Source organism: Sceloporus occidentalis, unplaced genomic scaffold (assembly GCF_023333645.1).
Source record: "Sceloporus occidentalis isolate IW3139 unplaced genomic scaffold, rSceOcc1.0.p SCAF_118, whole genome shotgun sequence".
Classification (NCBI taxonomy): domain Eukaryota; kingdom Metazoa; phylum Chordata; class Lepidosauria; order Squamata; family Phrynosomatidae; genus Sceloporus; species Sceloporus occidentalis.
In genome coordinates this window covers 314,451-335,015 of record NW_028317098.1, presented here as the reverse complement: position 1 = coordinate 335,015, position 20,565 = coordinate 314,451, and the positions used below count along the sequence as shown (strand labels likewise).

The following is a 20,565-nucleotide window of genomic DNA, read 5'->3' as shown; positions in this document are numbered from 1 at the left end:
AGATACTGGGGCAGCCCAAAACCAGGTAGCTGAGAGGCGATCTAAACATTAGATGTGATGTGATGTTAGTCTTCCAGCAGGCCTAGCCAGATGGTTTTTAAAGTGTAAGTTTTAAACTATTTTAAATTATTACTTTAATTGATTGCTTTTGATTTGCATGCTTTTAAAACTGATGTCATGCTCTTTTAACTGATTATGTAATTTTAATAGGTTTTTGCATTTTTAACTTTGTTATGTGTCTATTTGTGTTATGTGTCTATTTGTTACTAGGTTTTAAATCTGCTATTCCCCACCTCAATCCATATAGAGAGGTGGGTAATAAATAAATACAAAGACTGACCTGAAATCACACCAGGGACAAAAGAGAAAGCATTTTGGGGTGATGGCTAGAAATGAAAGAATTAAAGCCTGTCCCTTCTGTACTAGCAATTTCTCCCTAACAAAAGTATTTTGCAAGAAGCAGACCTCAGATTAATACTGCAAGAGGTTCTGTGTGGTAATGTTTCCTTTGGCTTTTAGTCTTAAAACAGAGTTGGGACGTTAACCTCTAAGCTTCACAAAAAGCAGCAACAAGATTTCCAGGCTGTACTTTTTGACTGCACATTGGTTGTGTGGTTGTTGTTGTTTTTTTAGAGCACTCTATATATAAATAATCCCACCATCTAAGTGGAATGAGATTCAGGGAGGAATACAAACAAGGAGTGGACCTCCATACTAGTATTTTGTGGCCATCACAGCATTCCCTGCTCCTCCCATGGCCAGGATCACTAGACACCTTGTCATAAACAGGATGGCTATAAGCACTTGCTGCTTATAGTATGTGAATAAAATATTCATGTTCCATTCCGCAATGTGTAACTTGCTGCACAATAAATATTCATTAAGAACTATTCATAAACTCATCAAACTATATACAGTTTGTAGAGCTTAAAAAAGTTATTTTGTGGACTACAACAGCAGGAATCCAAAGAAGTAACTTTTCAAAACTCTGGTACTTTTTTGCAACCAGAAATGAAGCAATGACAAAAATTTCATGAGGTATGGCTTAAAATTGGTGAAAGTTGCCCAAAACAATTAACTACAAGCTTTCTACGCTTTCTAGGGGTTATTTTACTTTGCACATAATAATTCACAATATGTGAGTGTCCACTCAAAATAAACATAGTATCTGAGGGGCATATTTGAGATGTTATATTGACTAAGTTGTAGTTATTGGGGGGAAAGTTCTCAGCTGGTGATACTGGTTTGGTATTGTCTGCAAAAGTCAAACATAAGATTTTCTTCATCCCAAAGAAAGGTCTTTAATGCCACAGAATTTGCCATCTATATCCATTTTAGTCAAACCATTCTTCCCTGTTGCCTACAAGAACTTTTTTAAAAATATGGCAAGAATAAAATGTCCAAATACCTTCCAGAAGCCTCTTGGAGCCTGATTGATCACTTTAGGCCATTTTGGGAATAGGCAGCCCTGTTTTAGGCCTGGGAACTCTTATTTCATAACTTGAAGTGATTGGAGACTAAGGTCCAATCAAATTTCAAATGAATTCTCAGAAACTTCTGGGACTATCGCTGGCCAATTTGGCCCTCTAAAATTGGGGGATGAGGGTGAAAATGATAGTTTGAGTCATGCAAGCTCCCAGAGAGTACTCAAGTGTGGAGTTGTTATTATTGGTGGGTTACAGACGGGCAAAAAGGGGTGTGTTCATGACGTCATGAAGGTGTAGCCTTTAGACGGGCCTTACCTGAATGCCGCCATGAACGCGCCACCCGCACGCCCCAAGCGGGAAGAAGCGGCATTAAAAAGGTGCCGCTTTTTCCCGCTTCTTTTTGATAAGCGGCGTACGTGCGCATCTCCGTATGTAAGCTGCTGCACCGATACGCCAGAATTGTTACGCCGCTAATTTAAGTTGCCCATTTAAAAGCTTCGTGTCTGCTGCGTCGCATAATGAGTCGGGGTCCCGGGACATGCGCAGTTTGCAGTCAGGCTTTAATTGCAGCGTCAGATGCCAGGCAGCTGTGGAAGCTGTGGCACAGCTGCACTTTATTTTAATGTTCGTAACCCTAACCCTAGAGCAACATGTACGCATGCACTGCTAGAATTGTGGAAAGTTTTGAATTTAAAGTGAACCCCTACACACATTCCTGTGCCATTTTCACCTAACAATAAAAAAACACTAAAACTTTAAATATTTACATGTGTACAAGGGAGGCGATGGGGGATGGCAGGGGGACAGCAGTGGCAGCAGTGGCAGCGGCGACAGCTGTGGCTGTGCATTGCAGATTCAGCAAGAGCACAGGGACCAAAGGAGAGGAGGCATCCATGATGCCAGTGAGACTGGCAACGTGCAAGCGGACAAGGATGCCATCACCAGCTGGCAGGAGGCCACCTTTGTTCTTGGGTAGGGCGGGGGAAAAAGTTTAAAGGGGCCTGGGCGCTTTAAATGTGCACATACGCTTTCTGCCGCCGGTGCTGACTGCCGCAGCTGCGCAGCTGCGCATCCGCCAGCCGGCAAAAGGAAAAAAAAGCCATGTTTTTGGCTGCCCGTGCGGAAGCTGCCTCTCTCTTTGCAGCGTCCTGCAAGGTGGCGGTATGGAAGCTGCGGGTAAGAAACGGCCCCAGGTGAGGCGTCTTCACTACCCCCAGTGTGGAAGCCCCATCCACCTTAGCCACGCCCCCGGGGCAGGCGGTCTGGAGGCTCCGTATTCAGGTGAAGACACCTTCAAGACGTCTTCCCCTGCCCGTCTGTAGCCCGCCATTGTTTTTATTTTATTAATTTATATCCCACCTTTCTCTAAATACACATGTACACTTCCTCGGAGAGTAGTGGAGGTCTTTAAGCAGAGGCTGGATGGCCATCGGTTGGGGATGCTTTGACTGAGAGTTCCTGCATGGCAGGGGGTTGGACTGGATGTGGTCTCTTCCAACTCTATGATTCTATGTTTTATGCAAAACATTGTCCTCTTTAATACTAATGCAACTTCCTTCCTTCCTTCCTTCCTTCCTTCCTTCCTTCCTTCCTTCCAAAGAAAGAAAGAAAGAAAGAAAGAAAGAAAGAAAGAAAGACCACATCAAGTACATCAGACAGTTTAAAGAAAAGCGAACAGCACAACTGGATTTCCTCCAAAAGAAAATGCCAGTTGTTCTTTACAGCCAAATTCTTAATTTCCATGGTTTGCACCAATCAGCTAATAGTAAGGAAGTGTGTGTGCAGGCATTAAACAAACACAAAGTAATATTTTTAGCCACTGCACTACTGTCTTAAAGTCAGAAACTAAATGGCGGGCTGAATCTTAATCAGATAGAGGAATGAAAAGACATTCCCAGCATCTCTACCAGAAATGTTTTACTGCACATTTCTATGCTAGGCATAACCCATGTCTCTCTGCAATTTGTTCTGCCTCAGGGAGCTTATCCTCTTCCCATACAGGCCATAAAGCCACTACACACATTAAAAGCATTAAAACATTAAAAGCAAGAAAGACCCCAGTTGTCTGCCTTAAACTGACCAGAGTACCTTATCACACACATTTTTGCCTGTTATGGGCATGGGAAGGGTACTCTCGGGGCCATGCAAGGCTGAAAAAAATGCATTTTACTGCACACCAAAGCGTCCTCAAAATGGCCCCATTCAAGTTCAAGCCAAAGGATGCATCTCAGCACTGTATGGGAACAACTTGGTGCCGGGTGATGGAATGGGGCCATTTTGAGAACACTTTGGTGTGTGGTAAAATGCACTTTTTTCTCGGCCTCATGCATCCCCTTCCCGTGCCCATAACGGGGGAAAATGTGTGCAATAAGGTCCAGAGAGCCATACTGGACAGCTCCATAGGGAATTATGACACAGAGGAACTTACTGTCGGTAAAACATTGGCAAAAGGGTCACCATAAGTTGGAAATTACTTGAAGGCACAGAGCAGCAACAGGATTGTTAATACCATTATTTCTCTTTCAGAATCCCACATATACAATACAATAAACATGTGAAGTAAACTTGTCTGGACTTTCCACAAAAAAGTGATCAGAGTGTTCCTGAAGTGTGAAGGTGTGATAGTGCGGCATGCTTCTAAAATGTCATTGAGCCATCCCATTCTTTCCCGTTGACGAAGTGTTCACCGAGTAGCCATTTTCTGAATAATGGGATCTTCGGTTATTCAAAAAATGGCTGCTCTGCAAACACTTCATCGACAGGAGAAACAAGATGCCTCAATGACATTTTAGAAGCACGACACGCTATCACACCTTCATGCTTCAGGAACACTCTGATCACTTTTTTGTGGAAAATCCGACAAGTTTACTTCCCAAGTTTATTGTATTGTATATGTGGGATTCTGAAAGAGAAATAATGATATTAACAATCCTGTTGTTGCTCTGTGCCTTCAAGTCATTTCCGACTTATGGTGATCCTATCATGGGATTTTCGTGGCAAGGTTTGGTTGGAGAGGTTTTGCCATTGCCTTTCTCTGAAAGAGTGTGACTTGTCCAAGATCACCAGTCTGTTTTCACAGCTGAGTGGGAATTCGAACCCTGGTCTCCAGAGTCAAAGTCCAACATTCAAACCACTACACTATGCAGGCTCACACATTAACAATCCTACCGTGGCCCCATCCTAGTGATGGTCGAGGATCAACAGAGGGATATCAGGGTTTTTAGTTTTAGCTTTTTTTTAAGGTTTTTTTTAGTGTTTTTTTTAATTGCTGTTTTTATGCTTGATATTGTGTTTTTAATATGTTATATTGTTTAATATTGTCTTAAGGGGGGGAGGGATAAAGTGTTTTTAACTGTTATATTTTACTGTTGTCAACCGCCCGGATTGGTTTGCCACAGGGCGGTATATAAATAAATATTATTAATTATTATTATTATTATTATTTAAACATATGTCCTCTGATAATCCATTTATACTGTGCATCTATGCTTCGAATGCACCCCTTTTCCATTTAAATGGCCTTGGATTGGCCAAGATCCATAGTCCAGACTGCAAGACCAGTAAGGGGTCCTCTTGTACTGCCTATGTGTATTTAGGATTAAAACAATCTACTGGCAGAGTTAGAGCTAACAGGCTTTATGCAGATACAGTAGCTATGAAAACACAGCAGTCTTCCAAGAGCCACATACTTTATCAAAGCCCATAAATCACACCTACACTCACTTCTTGCACATCACAGAAACTTATAGCATTTCCATTCATTTGCACAAACTTTCCAGAGGATTGTGTGTCCACTGGATCTGTGACCAGATACACCAAGCCGGAGACAACACATGTCATATTGTGCTGACCATGTGCTCTATGAAGAAGTACAGATTGTCCTGCCAAGAAGCTATTCTGGGAGGAATTTTCCTTTCAGGCTATTTTACCTTTGCAAGTCTACCTATGTAAATGTTAATAATATTAAGAGCTCCGTGAAGGGCACAAACATAGCAACTTCCTGAGTAAATCCTGGTGCTCCTTACAAAGCATCTGCTTGTGTGTTTCAGAGCTGTGCATTCCAAGCAGTACAGTGGTTTTGGTAGAACATCAAGCAAAATCTTCTTTCAACTGTCCTGGAGTGACATCCAAGATGCAGCCATTAGAGCAGAAGCTGCTATCCATGGATGATCTCAGGAAGGTAGATTACTTTTATTTTAGGATTCCATCAGAATTCCCAGTAAGTGCATATAGGACCACAGTATTTAAGACTGAAGCTGGGGGAAAAATTCACCACTTCTGTAATGGGTCTTGTGCCTACAATTCTAGGAATTTGCTGTTTCCCTAGTCCTGGTCAAAACATTACAGATATATATGAATGTGTCTATTTTCCAAGGTTGTCTCTTCTGCAGCTTTTTATTTCTGTTATTACTTAAATTGAACTCTGAATTTCCCTGTATTTTTAGCAGGGCATATGGTGTGTGTCTGTGTGTGTGTGTGTTTTTTAAAAAAAGCTAGTCAAAGTAATAATTAAGAATGTTAAAACCAAGAAGGAAAAAATAGAAAAATATTTTCTATGTTCAATTATTTCCTTTGAGATGCTGCTAGAAACAGGTACTGCAAAAGTATCTATGTATTAGGACCATAACTGCTTGCTTTGTCTTTTGTGTGCTGCCATCCATGGAAGAGGAAAATGAAGGCTTGCATGAACACTGTTGCTGCAAGAATTTGAAAAACCACTTAGTAGGGCAGTACCCTAAAAGCACAGTTGTCCTGAGAGCCAAATGTGGAATTCTAGCAGTGACTTTTCTGGCATGTCATGACATAACTGCAAGTCATAGTGGTCTAAACAAAGCAAGCCATACCTAGAGTGTATGGAAAGGTCAGCCCTGAAGCAGATAAGCAAAATAGGTGCAGTACAAGTTCAGGGGCTGCTGCACTATACACTCACTTGGATCTACACTGCAGAATTAATGCAGTTTGATACCACTTGAACTACTGTGGCTTAATGCTATAGAACCATGGAATTTACAGTTTTGTCAGAGAGCTCTGGTGTCATGACAAACTACAAAACCCAGGATTCCATCGGATGAAGCCATGGCATTTAAAGGGGTGTCAAACTGCATTAATTCTGCAGTGTAGCATCAGCCTAGGAGTTCTATCACTGAAACAAGTCAGAAGTGAGACTTGAATCAAATATGCAGATTTGACAATTCAAAATACTGCCCTACAATCTTATCAAAAGTCAAGCTCTTGGCAAAGCTAAATATAATAATATAATAATAATAGCATTTTATTTATATTTCCTGACTCTCCCTTCGGATCGAGTTACATCAGTTAAAATAACAATACTCAATAAAATCACAACAATATTGCATTATTACTAAAATACTGACTCATCCGTCCATGCATAAGTCAGATATTTCCCACCCACCCACACAATATATCCATCAGTAATCTGTCCATATGCTCAAGTATCTGTATCGTTGAAATATTCTTTTGCTAGGAAGCTTAAACCAGTAAAATTACACACTGGGTTTTCTGGGGCTACTGAACTTCTAAAAGACTGTCCCAGAGCTTGAAAAAGTTACCTTTTTGGATAACAGTCAGAATCCCATAGTCAATATGGCTCTTAACCAGCCTGGAGGCATTCTGGACATCATAACCCAAAAAAGGAATTTTTCCAACCTCTGCTGTTCTCTAGAAAAGTTCCTACTGGGACTTAAATTGTTTGCTTTTTCCTGAGATGCACAATGCATAAATTCATAAATAGGAATTGACCTTCAATCACCTCATTGCAAATCAAAAACAAAAATAAACTCCTTCAAATAAGTTATTCACTGGAAACCAAGTTATTATTAAAAGACTGTGGTTGAGTGTAAAACCAAAGAGAAAGTGCTTATTCCAGATTTCCAGCCAAGTTTTTAAATGGTGAGAATCTTTCAAAAATTCAGGTTGAGATGCTCGAGATCAACCCAATCCAAAAGCCACAGGGCCCTGTCCTCAGTTCAAATTTCTGGGAAGATTACAGATGAACTCCATCCTCGGAGACCCAGCTGAGTCATGTGGTAAAACAAAATCAGCTTTTGGGACATACACACCTATTTAAAGTAACCCCACTATGCCAACAGTGAATCTTTTTCTGGGGCACACTCTTTCATTATTGTTCTTTCCTATTTACTTTAATGACCACTCTTTCCTTAAGGGCAGCCTTATATCCCAAAATGATCATCTGAAATGTAAAAATAGGACCTGAATTCCAAGAGGGGCATTACCTCGGGTTTTTCTTGTAGACAAAAAATGCACTACTTAATTTAGATCTGAATGCTTAAATTAGCTTGTCCAAGCTGTTTTCAGATATTTCCAGTACCAAAGTAATTTAGAGGTTTAAACTTTCTCCCAGTTTTCAAGGATGGTTTTCTTCTTCTTTTCTTCACACACTATTAGGAATGTCTATGCGCTTGCACAGAATATAGGATATTTCCAATTTCTTAAAATAAAATCTATATTAAAGCAATCATGGCTCTCCAGTATTTAAAAAATGCAAGCAGAAAATACTTGGGAGCTAATTCTTGGATTTGGATGAAGAGTAAACCAATGGGATTAATTGCAAATTGTTTGATACTGCTTGTTCACAGCATATAGAGATGCTGTCTGAACTGACAACAAGAGACAAAGGAAAGAAATGAACTGGCTGAGGAAAGAACATTTCCTAAGGCAAGGAACATATGAGTGAAAATGTCCATATGACAGAATAAAATGGAGTTCTCTCATTGTGGTTTGTGTGGATGTAAGCATGTGCATGTCACAAGAAATCAGGCTGGCCCATATGACTATAGCTAAAGTTTAATGATGTCACTAAATCCCAACAAAATCTAAGAAACAAATATTAACTGTATCTAATTCTTATTGGCTGGATTCAGCATTGTATTTCCAGTCCTAATCTGAAGGATCAGGAACAAGCCCTGTTCCATCTTCTCTTATTGTTTAGTACATTATGGTCTACAAATAATTTCCAGGCTAGGTAGCTGAAAAGCATTTCTGCTAGTCAGCAAGAGAATAGTAAAAATGCCTCTGAACACTGCCCTTTGCCCTTCCACCCAACAAAGAGTAACATGAACTAAGGGAACTAACAGTGCTGGTGGCATTGCTCTCTGCAAGCATCAGTTGTCTGCACTACTCTTTCTGAAAATTAAATATTGCCCATACTTTTCTTGCAATTCCTACCCCAGGACAGCATGGCACACATCTAGTTTCAAAAGCAGAGTTACAGAAACTTGAGGAGAAAGTAATTCCCTTTCTTCCTCCTCAAATCCACTCTAGGTATTTCTTTCTTCTCTGTAGTATTCCTGGAAATGTAAGAGGCAAGAGAAAGAGAAATAGCAAACACTCATGGTTACCATAGAGATTTAGAGAAGAGGCTCATTTTTTAAAAAAATGATTCCAGGTTTCCATGAAGACCTAGTTTGGTCTGATGTGTCGCTGAGTATATTTTCCCCCTTCTGGAAGAAAGAAACTATTGCTTTTGTTATAAAAGTGTTTTTATAACATCTTATTATATTTTCTGACAGGTTTACAAAAGGAATAAAACCATTAAAATGTACATCACTTACTTCTCAGTATGATCAAAGGCTACAGTTTAGATTCTAAGCTATTGTTTCAGCAAACCCTCCAAACCAGAATTACAAATCAGGATCAAATCCTGGCTTAGGAAGGCATTCATCATAACCTACACCATTTTTTAAATTTTTTTGGCCAAGATATAATAGTAAACTATATGCTTAACACAGGAAGACTGCAAGGTATACATTTGCTATGTATAGCAAATATAGAGGGGGCCCTTTATCCACAGACCTGCCAGAGGGTCCCAGGAGGAAAAAATGGCCCAAATCTATCACACTTGTGTAGACCTATGACAGCCATGCTTCCAAACAAAGAAAAACCAAATAGGGGTAAATCAAAAAAAGAACATCTTCCTAACTGGAAATGAAGTTACTGTGTACCATTCTGATGCTGCCCAAACAACACCCCCTCCCCATTTTTATCAGTGGGAGACCTGCTGTGGATGTTTCTAAATCGGTTCATTCCATACCACACAAGACAATTAAAATGTACTTTAGCTTTCACCACTTTCCGATGACAGAGCACTTCCTTTCCTTTGGAGGCAGTTTAAAGAAAAGAAAACAACCATTTGACCTGTGTAGGCACAGTTATGTCCATACTTGGCAAAAATTATTGTTATAGTGGTCCTCTCCCCAGTTAAGAGAAAGAGCTTCATCCTCCCCAAACATAGCTTCAACAAAGTAACAACATGCCTGGATGTGACACAACCTTTCCTCATAAGAACCTGGAATTGTCAAAGAAATAAATATTTTATATTTTATTTTATTAAAGAAAATGGAGTAAACATTGTGCATACAATAGCTCCCTGCTTTCCACTGTTGTCCTGGGCTGCATCTGCACTGCAAAAACAATCCAGGCTGACACCACCTTAACTGCCATTGCTCAATACTATTGAATCTTGGGAATTGTAATTTTTTGAGACATTGAGCCTTCTTAGTGAGAGGGTTCTGGTGCTACAACAAAGTACAATTTCTAGAATTCCACAGCATTGAGTCATGGCAGTTAAAGTGGTGTCAAAGTGGATTATTTCTGCAGTGTGGACACAGCCCTGAATGTCCTTTACCAGAGGGCAAGTTTCTACTGTGTTGGTCTCCTGTATAATTTGAAATACCTGAAAATCAGGGTCTTATATCATGTGGGGAGTCTATTCATGAGTAGACTGGTCTCCTTGCCACAGTCACTACCCCCAAAATTGAAACTGGACATAGGAATGGCAGCAGAGTGGCAGTACTAGCATACTCACCCCCAGTATCCTGAACTGCATGAGGAATTTAGAAGGCTTAAATTGGCTTTCTTTATTGGAAGAACCATGGAAAATTCATACGGCTGTGTGCTAAACTCAAGTGATCCACTCAGCTCAGATTCTTAATGCATAAATCTGCTCAAAGAGGAAGAACAGAAACACAGAATCCATCAGCATGCTGGGTTGCAAGGTGGAACCATCCCTGTAACCAGAACCTTAGTCTAAAACTGGAGTGGAGAAACTTGGCTCTGCAGATCAGGTTCCTTCAGATGTTTTGGAGTTTAGCTGTTGGAATCCATGACCACTGAGCAGGTAGCTGGTGCTTCTGGGAGCTGAGGTCCAAAATACCTGGAGGGCCAAGATTTGAGAGCCACTGCTCCAGATGACATGAAACATTCCTGTAATTCCTTTCTACTAGCCAAGCTACCTAGGGCTTATGCAAGCAGAAGTCCACATCATCTGGAGTGCCAGAGGTTTTCCAATCCTGGATTACAGAATAGCATTTCATCTCATAACATGACTCAAAACATGTCACAGTTAATATGAAGTAGCCACATAAAACATTTCCATATATCTCAGAGTATTTTCATTAAAGTTAGCTTTCTATGTAACAGAAATTAGCAATTTAATTCAGCTGGCACATTTATTCTATTAGCTAAAGCACACCACACATGTAGAAGGAACTGTGTATAATTTGAAATGCCACTCAGAAAGCATCCAAAATGATGGACAAAGGTACGGAAATAGTCAGGGGCTCACAAAGAACAGAGTTTAAAAGCTGCTGCTGCTTAGGTCAGGAACAAATGACAACACACCACCATCATTCCCACTTTATCTTTTTCTTATTTAAGGTTATATACTGTACAAAGCCTCTCTTACTTGCTACAGGAAATGTGGCATTTTGCTCCATTAATTCCCTCTTTGGTTATCAGCAGTTTTAGTGGTATTTAAAACAGTTCTTTTGCACTGGAACTTCTTACTAAATGTTTAACTAAGTGCTCACATCATCTTCATATATATTTTTATGGCTTTTTTTTAATACACACACACAAAACCACATCATTTTTAACGTCAGAAGGGAAATGGAAACACAGTATGTATTTTAATTCATACATCTAAGTTCCTTTTAAAAATGTAACAAATATATTTTTAAGGCACAGTAAAATCCATGTTCTGTTTGGCACAAGTTGCTTAATAAAAGGATAAAAAGAGAAAACTGTGTGCAGGCCAAGCGTTGTCAAGACAGCTAATGCAAGCTTCCAGCACAACAAACTCCCCTTTGTTCACAGTGCCTATCCTATGAAAAAGCAGCAAACACTTCAGATATTTGGGTCAATTTCCTAATAAAGAATGGAGTAGCCAAACTTTATGTATAGACTGCCACCAAAAAAAAAAAAAAAAAAAAAAAAAAAAAAAAAAAAAAACCCTACTGCTATTTGTTTTCAAAGGACCAGTCTTCATACCAAGGCTTTTTATTAGGCTGGTAACTGAACTGCTAAATGAGCTGCTGCAGATTTTTTTTTTCAACAGAAAGCTGCCTTTGCATCTGAAGAAAGACAATGTTTGGCACTGCATATCCATCAACTGTAAATGGACTGGGCATGTCACTGGGATGGGCATGCTGCATGTCAGCCTCACAGTAGCTGTAAAATCTCTACCATCTAGGCACAGGGACAACTGTTGTCTCGATGTCTCCTTTTATAATTGGTTCTAAGGGATTAATATTAATGTGATGCTGTGTACATTTATTTTACCCTTCTGCTGTATCACTTATGATCCAAAAGTCACTCAGTTCTCTGAACAGTAGAAGCTGTTGATGAAACAATAGACTGGGGATCCAAAAGAGTGACTTTGTGGATCCTTTCCCCTCCTGCCTTACATTCATGATCTTAGGTTTCCCCTTTCTGTGGTCTAGTCCACCGTTTCTTATGCTGCACCTGCAGGGTCTAGTCCACTGCTTCTGATGTGCTGCACCTGCAGGGTTTTTTTTTCTCAATATGGCAGGGACTGGTATCATATTTATACCCACTGATTACAGTTGTTCCCTCCTCCTTTTCCTGGAAGCTCTCAGGGGATTGCCAGCAGATGTCTTCTGGATCGGTACTGGTTCATGAATCGCTACACTGAGTAACACTGGTTTAATCTGATATGGGTTAAAAATATTGCTTCATCTCTGGTGACCTGTTGGCTCAACCCCATCAGCCACCACTGTATCTCCACTTCTAACATGCCTTAACTAGTATACTAGTGTCCATTCAAGCTTGCGAAGTAACTGGTTGTGGATCACCAGGCTTATTATGTGCATTTCCAATTTTTCTTCTCACTTGCTCTCATCTGTGTGACAAACTGAATTTACTGAGCCTTGCAGGTTGTGAATGCCATTTTAAAAACCATAGAGGGACCCAGTTTTTACTATGACAATGTGACTTTCTGGTGTCAAACACAGGGAAAGACAAATGTTATCTAAGTTGTAGGCCCTTATCACACGGGGGACTGTGCAGCTCAGGACTGACGCAACTGTGCATCTAACAATTCAAATTCACGTTAAAACACAATGTTTTATCCTACCTGGTTGCCTTTCCTAATAGAGGGGGAAGCGGAGTGAGTGCAAATTGTATTACCACACCAGTGTGGATTCAACTATTCAAACTGGCACCCTTGCACATGCTCAGTGGGGGTCTGAGCAGGCAGGGGATGATGGGATAGGTGGCAGGGTGAAGAAGGGGAGCAGATCAGGGTGTAGGAGCAGGCAGGGGATGATGGGATAGGTGGCAGGGTGAAGGAGGGGAGAAGATCAGGGTGCAGGAGCAGGCAGGGGATGATGGGATAGGTGGCAGGGTGAAGGAGGGGAGAAGATCAGGGTGCAGGAGCAGGCAGGGGATGATGGGATACGTGGCAGGGTGAAGGAGGGGAGCAGATTGGGGTGCAGGAGCAGGCAGGGGATGATGGGATAAGTGACAGGGTGAAGAAGGGGACAAATCAGGGCATAGGAGCAGGCAAGTGATGATGGGATAGGTAGCAGGGTGAAGGAGGGGTGAGATGGGGTGAAGAAGGAGGAGGGGAATGAAGGAGCAGGATGCAGGGGGCGGGGGGGGGGGGAAGACATCGGAATGATCTTCCACACCAGACCAATTCAAAGTGAAACCGAAGTGAGCTTAGAAGCAAATTTTGGTGAATTTGCTTGTTTCCAAATTCACCAAAATGAAGAGTCAGTGCGGATTGAATGCGGAAGTGCCCCATAAGAGCCCCCCGTAGAAAGCAATCACGTGAGATAACACATCATGTTTTAGCGTGAATTCGCATTGTTGGACCTGCAGTCACTGAGCTGAAAAAAAGCTGCAAAAATCTCAGTGTGATAAACACCACAGTCTTGGCCCTGCCATTCGGCATTTTTATTTTTAACCACTCGTCTTTCTTTGGGGCTTTTCTATTTTTATGCATATCAAGTCCTTGCATCTTAAATAAAGCCCATAGGTTTTCACCATGCATTAGATGCCAAAATTCCTGTTTGTCTTGAGAGAGATTACCCTGAAGCCACTGCTTCTGAATTTTTGTAGCTTCCATATATGATGCATTTGCAGAAAGGGGAAAGATGCCTGCAGATATATACCACGCACCAAGAACAAAAGCCCTGTGTCAACAGTCTTCTTTACTTAGGGTAGATTAGGGAGAAAACAAGCTTTAGAGAAAGTGTGCATGTGTGTTAGGCAGTTCTGTTTCAAGAATTTGATCAACACTGTTCATCAGTCTTTTCCATGCTTTCTGATTCCCATGGAGTCTAGAAAAGTACGCCACACTTTATAAAAGTTTGCAAAGTTGCAACAAAGACATTTTGAAGGAAAAGTAGTGATAGCTATAGTGACATTTTCAGCAGAATGTAAGAGGATGACAAGGTGCCAAACAGAAGATTGTGTGTGTGTGTAAAAATCACCTAGTACTTTGGTGATTTCCTTTCCTTGGAAAAGGAAGGAAAACTTGCAGAAATCTTGGCAGTTTCTGATTACTCAATGGATACATTTTTTTTAATGGAGATGTGACTATCCTGGATGTTGAACCAATTAGTTCGGCAAGAAGATAGTCTTTTGTGTGATGGTAAATGATATGAATGCGATTAACATGTATTTTAAGAGCTGCCCAACCAATAGGCTGGGTGAGGTGGAGTGAGGTGAACACCTCAGGTTACTGATTTGACATGATATGGAAAAGTAGTAAATTGTTATCTACTTAATATATTTCAGTACTTTCAAAATTCCCTTACAAAAGTAATCAGCTTTTGAAGCATTCAAAGGTTCATAAAGGCAATTCTTTACTATTACAGTTGTATAAGTAATTTCCCATCAAATGACCTGTTGTGGTCTTGCTAAGGCTTTGCTCATGATGCAAATAGTAGACAAGGATGGGGCAACGATTTTGATTAAACACATTGCAGTCTGCTTCTCTACACCGTGCAGTCCAAGGGGTACAGCATCTCCCCCAGGATTGCCCTTTGTACAGTGGAACTGTGCATGTTGATTGCATTCTGTCAAATAACATCAGGTTTAGTTTGGCCCTTCAAACATAAGGGGTAGGTGAGCAATATGGAGCACAATGTGACTGTATTTTTAATAACAGAAGACAGTGAAGAAGGAGCTCCATGTGTTCTAGGATAGAATCATAAAATCATAGAGTCCAACCCCCTGCCATGCAGGAAATCACAATCAAAGCATCCTTGACAGATGGCCATCCAGCCTCTGTTTGAAGACCTCTAAGGAAGGAGACTCCACTACACTCTGAGGCTGTTTGTTCCACTGTCGAACAGCCCTTACTGTCAAGAAATTTTAAAAGGAATAAACAAGTTGACCATCCTAGCTCATGTAGATCTTGTCTCCTCACTGTTTTCTGCTTTTAACATGCTTTTCAGCATTTTTAATTGCACACACTTGAGCAGTTGTTCATGTTTACATTTTTAAAAGCTTTCTAGCAAGTGAAAAACTGAGACACTAACCAACTTAGAGAACAGAGCTTGCATTGCTCTATGACAAGGGAAAGAGCCTTTTTCTCTGATGGCCAACCAGATTTGGAATGCCCTCTTTTCAAAAGCATGAATGGAACCCATATTACCAGCATTTTAGGACCGCATCAAGTTTTCTTTGTTTGCCCAGAAATCTTTAAAATTGGTTATAATTTTATTCCTTCCTGTTCTTTTTAGCTCCTCTTTTTTTAAAAAATAATGGTTTATTGTGTGTTATACTTGCATTTTTACTACATCTCCCAGCTTTGGGACTATAACTCCAAGAATACCCCATGCAGTTGAGGTATTATGGGAACTGTAGCACAAACAAATAACTCTGCCAACGTCTTTAATCAACTTAATGCAGCTTGTCATCTCCAACAAGGGACACAATAATCTAAGGATATCCCAGTTATGTTACTCAATAAATCCTACAGAATTTGATGGATTTATTTACTAGCCACTGTTTTCTTAACTGAGGTCCAAAACACACCAATCTGAGTCCACATTAACTGCCCTGGCTCAGTGCTAGAGAATCCTGGGAGTTGTAGTTTATTGTGGCACCATAGCTCTATGACAGAGAAAGCTACATGTCTCACAAAACTACAGTTCCCAGAATTCCCTAGCACTGAGCCAGGGCAGTTAAAGTAGTCTCAAAATAGATTGTTTCTTAATTGTGTTTTGGACCTGTGACTCAGGATTAAACTAGATGAAATGAGATACACATTATCACATTTCCATACATTTAAATCATTTGAGAAAAATGAACCCAAGGCAATGAGGAGGCATTCTGGATCAGGACCATGGCCTGCGTAGAATTCTAACTTCTCTTTCCATTTCCCCCAGAAAAATCATATTTTTAAAAAAGCAGTTTAAAGATAAATCCTACCACCTTATTTCATCTCTATTTTGATTGCTAGACTTCCAAGTGCTCTCCGAATCACTATCTGAAGGCTAAAATATTACAAATTATACTTCCACCATGTTCCCTATCAATAATCTCTTTCTGTGTCATTGCTTTTCCTCCCTTAATTCACCACCCACCTTGACTATCCACCCATACAAAACTGTGAAACTAGCTTCAATGCCTTGTGATTTTTAGTTGGTCGTCCAAATAAATTCATTTTGATATGTTGATAGCCCTTGTTAGAGATTGACACATTAGTTTTCAATGGAAAGAGACAAGCTATCCCATTCACAAATTCTACATGTAGTTGCCACTGTCCCAACAAGACAGAAAATGCCTGTGGTGGCTCTCAGCAACAACTGGAGAATGCTAGAGCTTGTAAACTGGAAATCAGTTTTGGAGCACAAACATCCTTAGTAAAGGATTGACTCGATAGATAAAAAAGGAGAGGCAACAATGCTGCACTGAAAGGATAGTCTGGTAGGTACAAGCAACATTTAAAGAAAATATGAATTTGTGTGTGTACAGAATTTTGTGCAATGATACAACGCCTAAGACATGATCAAAAGAGAGAAACAAGACAGAAGTGTTAAGCTTTATTCAAAACTGTGAACTGAAACTGTTTGATGATTTAATTGAAATGTGAAACGGCTGGTGAAAATATTTAGCACCCGCTGACAGTCTGCAAAGAGACATTCAAGCAGTTTGATCTACAAGTCTTTGAGGTATTTTGTCAAAGCTTCATTTTGAACTAAACCTCTAACATGAACTGCAGTTAGAATTCATTCTGCATCTCTGTGAAATCTGCCTTTTGCATACAGTTTGGGGGGAAAACCCTGAAGTATCTAAAGATGAATGGTGGTATACTTACAGACTTTTATGGACCACCACATCACAAATGAGGTCTGCCTCAAAGGGAGAAGAAATAAAATTCATGTGGACTAATTAATGTTAATGCTATATATTATACAGAGCATGGACTGCTGCATAACTTTGGGGGGGGGGGGGGCAAGGGCGGGGTTGGACTACAGTTCGCAGAGTTTCTTAGCCAGCATGATCAATACATTTTTCCAAGCTCTGATAACATGTTATTACTATTATTACAGGTTCTGGTACAAGCAGATAAAAACCCTGAGAATGTAAAGGTTATGAAGACAAACAGTGCATTGAGGGGAAAATAGGGGAGGATTGGCAGCCACAATCCTTTACCATTACCTAAGGACAAGTCCTACTGAACTCTGTAGGACTTACTCTTGAACAGACATGCATAGGATTGCATTGTCAAATGAAGGAATAGATCACCTCTCCCTACTACCACCTCTTAAAACAAGAGCAACCAGCCTTCAAAGGACGGGGGGGGGGGGGGGATTCCTTTCTCTTTACTACACAGTTGCATGAATGAATCGCACATTTAGGAAGCAAACACTGTGCTACTCAACAGATCTTCATCTTGTGCACATGAAATCTTGCGTGCATTTGCAAACATACAGGATGCCTGCTAGACAAATGTAGCAACCATAGGCATAAATATAAGCTATTTGCTTAGAAACAGGAGCAGTCACAGCAAAAGGTGAGGTACAAATTCCCATCTATTTTGGAAGGTGTCAGGAAATGTACACCTGTGCTCCTCCCAACTGCCTGAGATGCCTATGTTCAGCAGAGGAAAGTTTTCTAGGCCTAAAAATGTAGTCACTGGGAAAGCTTCTCTTTTAAATTTCTAAGCGTCAGACAGTTATTAAAGGCACAGAATGTCTGCCAGGAAACATCTGGCAAGTGTAATAGAGAAGGGGATGAGTAGAAAAACAACTTCATTTCTCTAGCTTTTGGCTGGATATAGCTTAAACAATAACCACAACCAAAACCTAATGAATAATTAGTAATGTGTGAAAATAACCAACAAAAATGACAAATAGTGATGTCTGTGCAACCCAGGATTTGGGAGTTAAAATTAGATAAATCAAACAGGCTGAACTAACAAAAAGAAGAGAAAACAAACACCCAACATGGTGACATTCCAGCTGGAAATAATGGACTTCAAGCTGTTATTTAGGTATAGTGTATTTGTCTGGTTCTTGATCTCAGGGCAAGGGGAACACACTGCTTGATTTCCCAGCCTGTTTCACAATGCCAGAAACCTCATCTAAAGAAAGAGTAAATCTAAGCCCATGATAAACATGTGTAGGCAAATTCAGGGTCCCTCCCCCATACCTAAAATTAACTGGTTGAAAATCATCACTCACAACAACAAACTATAGGGCTGCCAGGTAACACATGGCTAAGTTATTAACTTTTCAAGCCTTCAGATCCTTTGGCATGTCTTTAGAAAGAGAATGACTTGCACAAGATGAATGCTGATCCACCTGTAGAAAAATGTTTTACCTATAGATCAAAAGCTTCCTCTTTTCACACCACAGTGTTCTTAAAGCTGCCAGGGCAGTTTAAGAGGGAGGATTCAGTGGCAAGGCACATGATTTGCTTTCAGAAAGTCCCTGGTTCAATTTTCAGTATATCCTTGTAGGCTAGCAAAGCATTTGGCCTAAAACCCTACGGTGGCCATCAGTGTGGGACAATCAAAAGGGCAAATCTGTGTGAAGTAGATGGACCAATGATCTGATACCTGCCTCTCTTCCATTCCTCTCTGCAGCAAACTGAGTCTGGACTTTTCCCAGGATGGTGTAACAGTTTGAGCATTGGTCTATAACTCTGGAATCAAGAGTTTAAATCTTGGTTCAAACATGGAAACCCACAGAGTGACCTTGGACAAATCACACGCTCTCAGCCTCAGAAGAAAGCAAAGACAACCCCCACTCTGAACAGCTCTTGTCAAGAAAACCCCTGATAGCTTCACCTTAGGGAGACAATAAACGATAAACTACTTAAAGGCAGAATACAACAAGAGGTTAGATCTGATGGAGCAACAGGGGGGGAGCCAAAACTGCATGATCCTCTTCTCTCTCCAGTGACATGAAGAGATCCGTCTTACTACCTCCCTGGAAACCTTCAGGAGGGCAGTTAATACAGAGCTCTTCTGGCAAGCATACCCTCTTGATTTTATGTAAGACACAGATCCACCTCCAGTATAGGAGTACATCCTCACTCCATATTCCAATGTCACTTTGGGATATCCTGTTTGTAACTGCTAATTGTTATGCTTTTTAGTGATTCTCTGTGTTTTATCTGTATTGTATTTTAAACTAGGTTGTGATCCTGCCTCGATCCACCAGGGAGAGGTGAAAAAATACAAATACATATTATTATTATTATTATTATTATTATTATTATTATTATTATTAAAAATAAAATGGATTGGGGTGGGGGAATATTGTTCCTTGGCCAAAATCAGATCATGGAACAGGGATTCAGTTTGTGCTGGATGGGCTCACATTACCCTTAAAGATACAGGTTCACAGCCTGGGATGTATTCCTGGATTCAGCCCTGAAACTAGATGCCCAGGTTTCGCAGGCTGTCACAAATACATTTGCTTAGCTTACTGCATTTATTCCCAGAGAGATCTGCTCCAACCATGGTAACACATGCTGTATTTAAATGCCTCTGGATTACTAGAGCAAGCTCTGTGTGAGGCTGCTCTGAAGAAATGCTTGGGAATTCCAGGTCTCCCAGAATGCTGACCTGGGCAGTTATAAGAAGTCTGTGAGAGTCCTTTGTTACAACAGATTAATTGGCTACCAGTCTGTTTCTGAGAAAAATTCAAAGTGTTTGTTATGACCTTTGAAGCCCTACTCCAAGCTGTACTCCTTCACAATGTATGTTTTACTGAGAAGTAAGTCCCAATGAATTCAATGGGCTTTATAACCACTGAAGCAGGGCAGAAACATTAAAGGACCAGGTAAGAACTTTGGCTTGGGACCTGATAACCTTGACTCTGGCTTCACCTGTATAGGTCTGGCTGTCTACTGAGAATATAATCCAAACAGTGTGTTATCAATACAGTTATAGAAATTTGATTGCACTTCGACTGCCATGGCACCATTTTAGGACTCTTGGGATTAGCAGTTTCGTGAAGCACTTTGGTTTCTTTGCTCAAGAATAACTGGCTCCTTTGAACAATTGCACTAGGGCCTTCTAGCAAATATTTTTATGTCTCTTACCAAACTACAAATCACAGTGTTCCATAGCAATGAAAGAAGAAGTTTGGGGAAATAACAAAACACAGAAAAGCATTTTCCTATCAGAGTATCTGTATGGTGGGATTTCCTCTTATCATACAACTCTTAAAAGTGGAAGTGTCTTAGTAAACAAAATGTAGCAACTCTAGAAGAGCCCTTCCTTATGTGACATAAGAAAACCTACAAAAACATAATCAGAGGGTAACAGGAGCAAGAGCAGGAAGCACAAAATTACTTTCTGAAGGAGGAGGCCATACAAATATACATC

The 20,565-nt window shown here is 40.4% G+C and overlaps 1 protein-coding gene and 1 long non-coding RNA gene across 2 annotated transcripts in view; one reads left to right on the top strand and one right to left on the bottom strand.

Annotated features, from left to right (window-relative positions):
- The window catches only part of LOC149282336 (E3 ubiquitin-protein ligase RNF144A), a 73,811-nt gene that overhangs the window by 41,154 nt on the left and 12,092 nt on the right, over positions 1-20,565 (bottom strand). The gene's annotated exons all lie outside the window — the stretch shown is intronic.
- On the top strand, positions 5,255-19,450 carry LOC149282337 (uncharacterized). The gene is made up of 2 exons (XR_016277968.1): positions 5,255-5,607; positions 18,814-19,450. It is a non-coding gene; the product is annotated as an uncharacterized LOC149282337 (long non-coding RNA).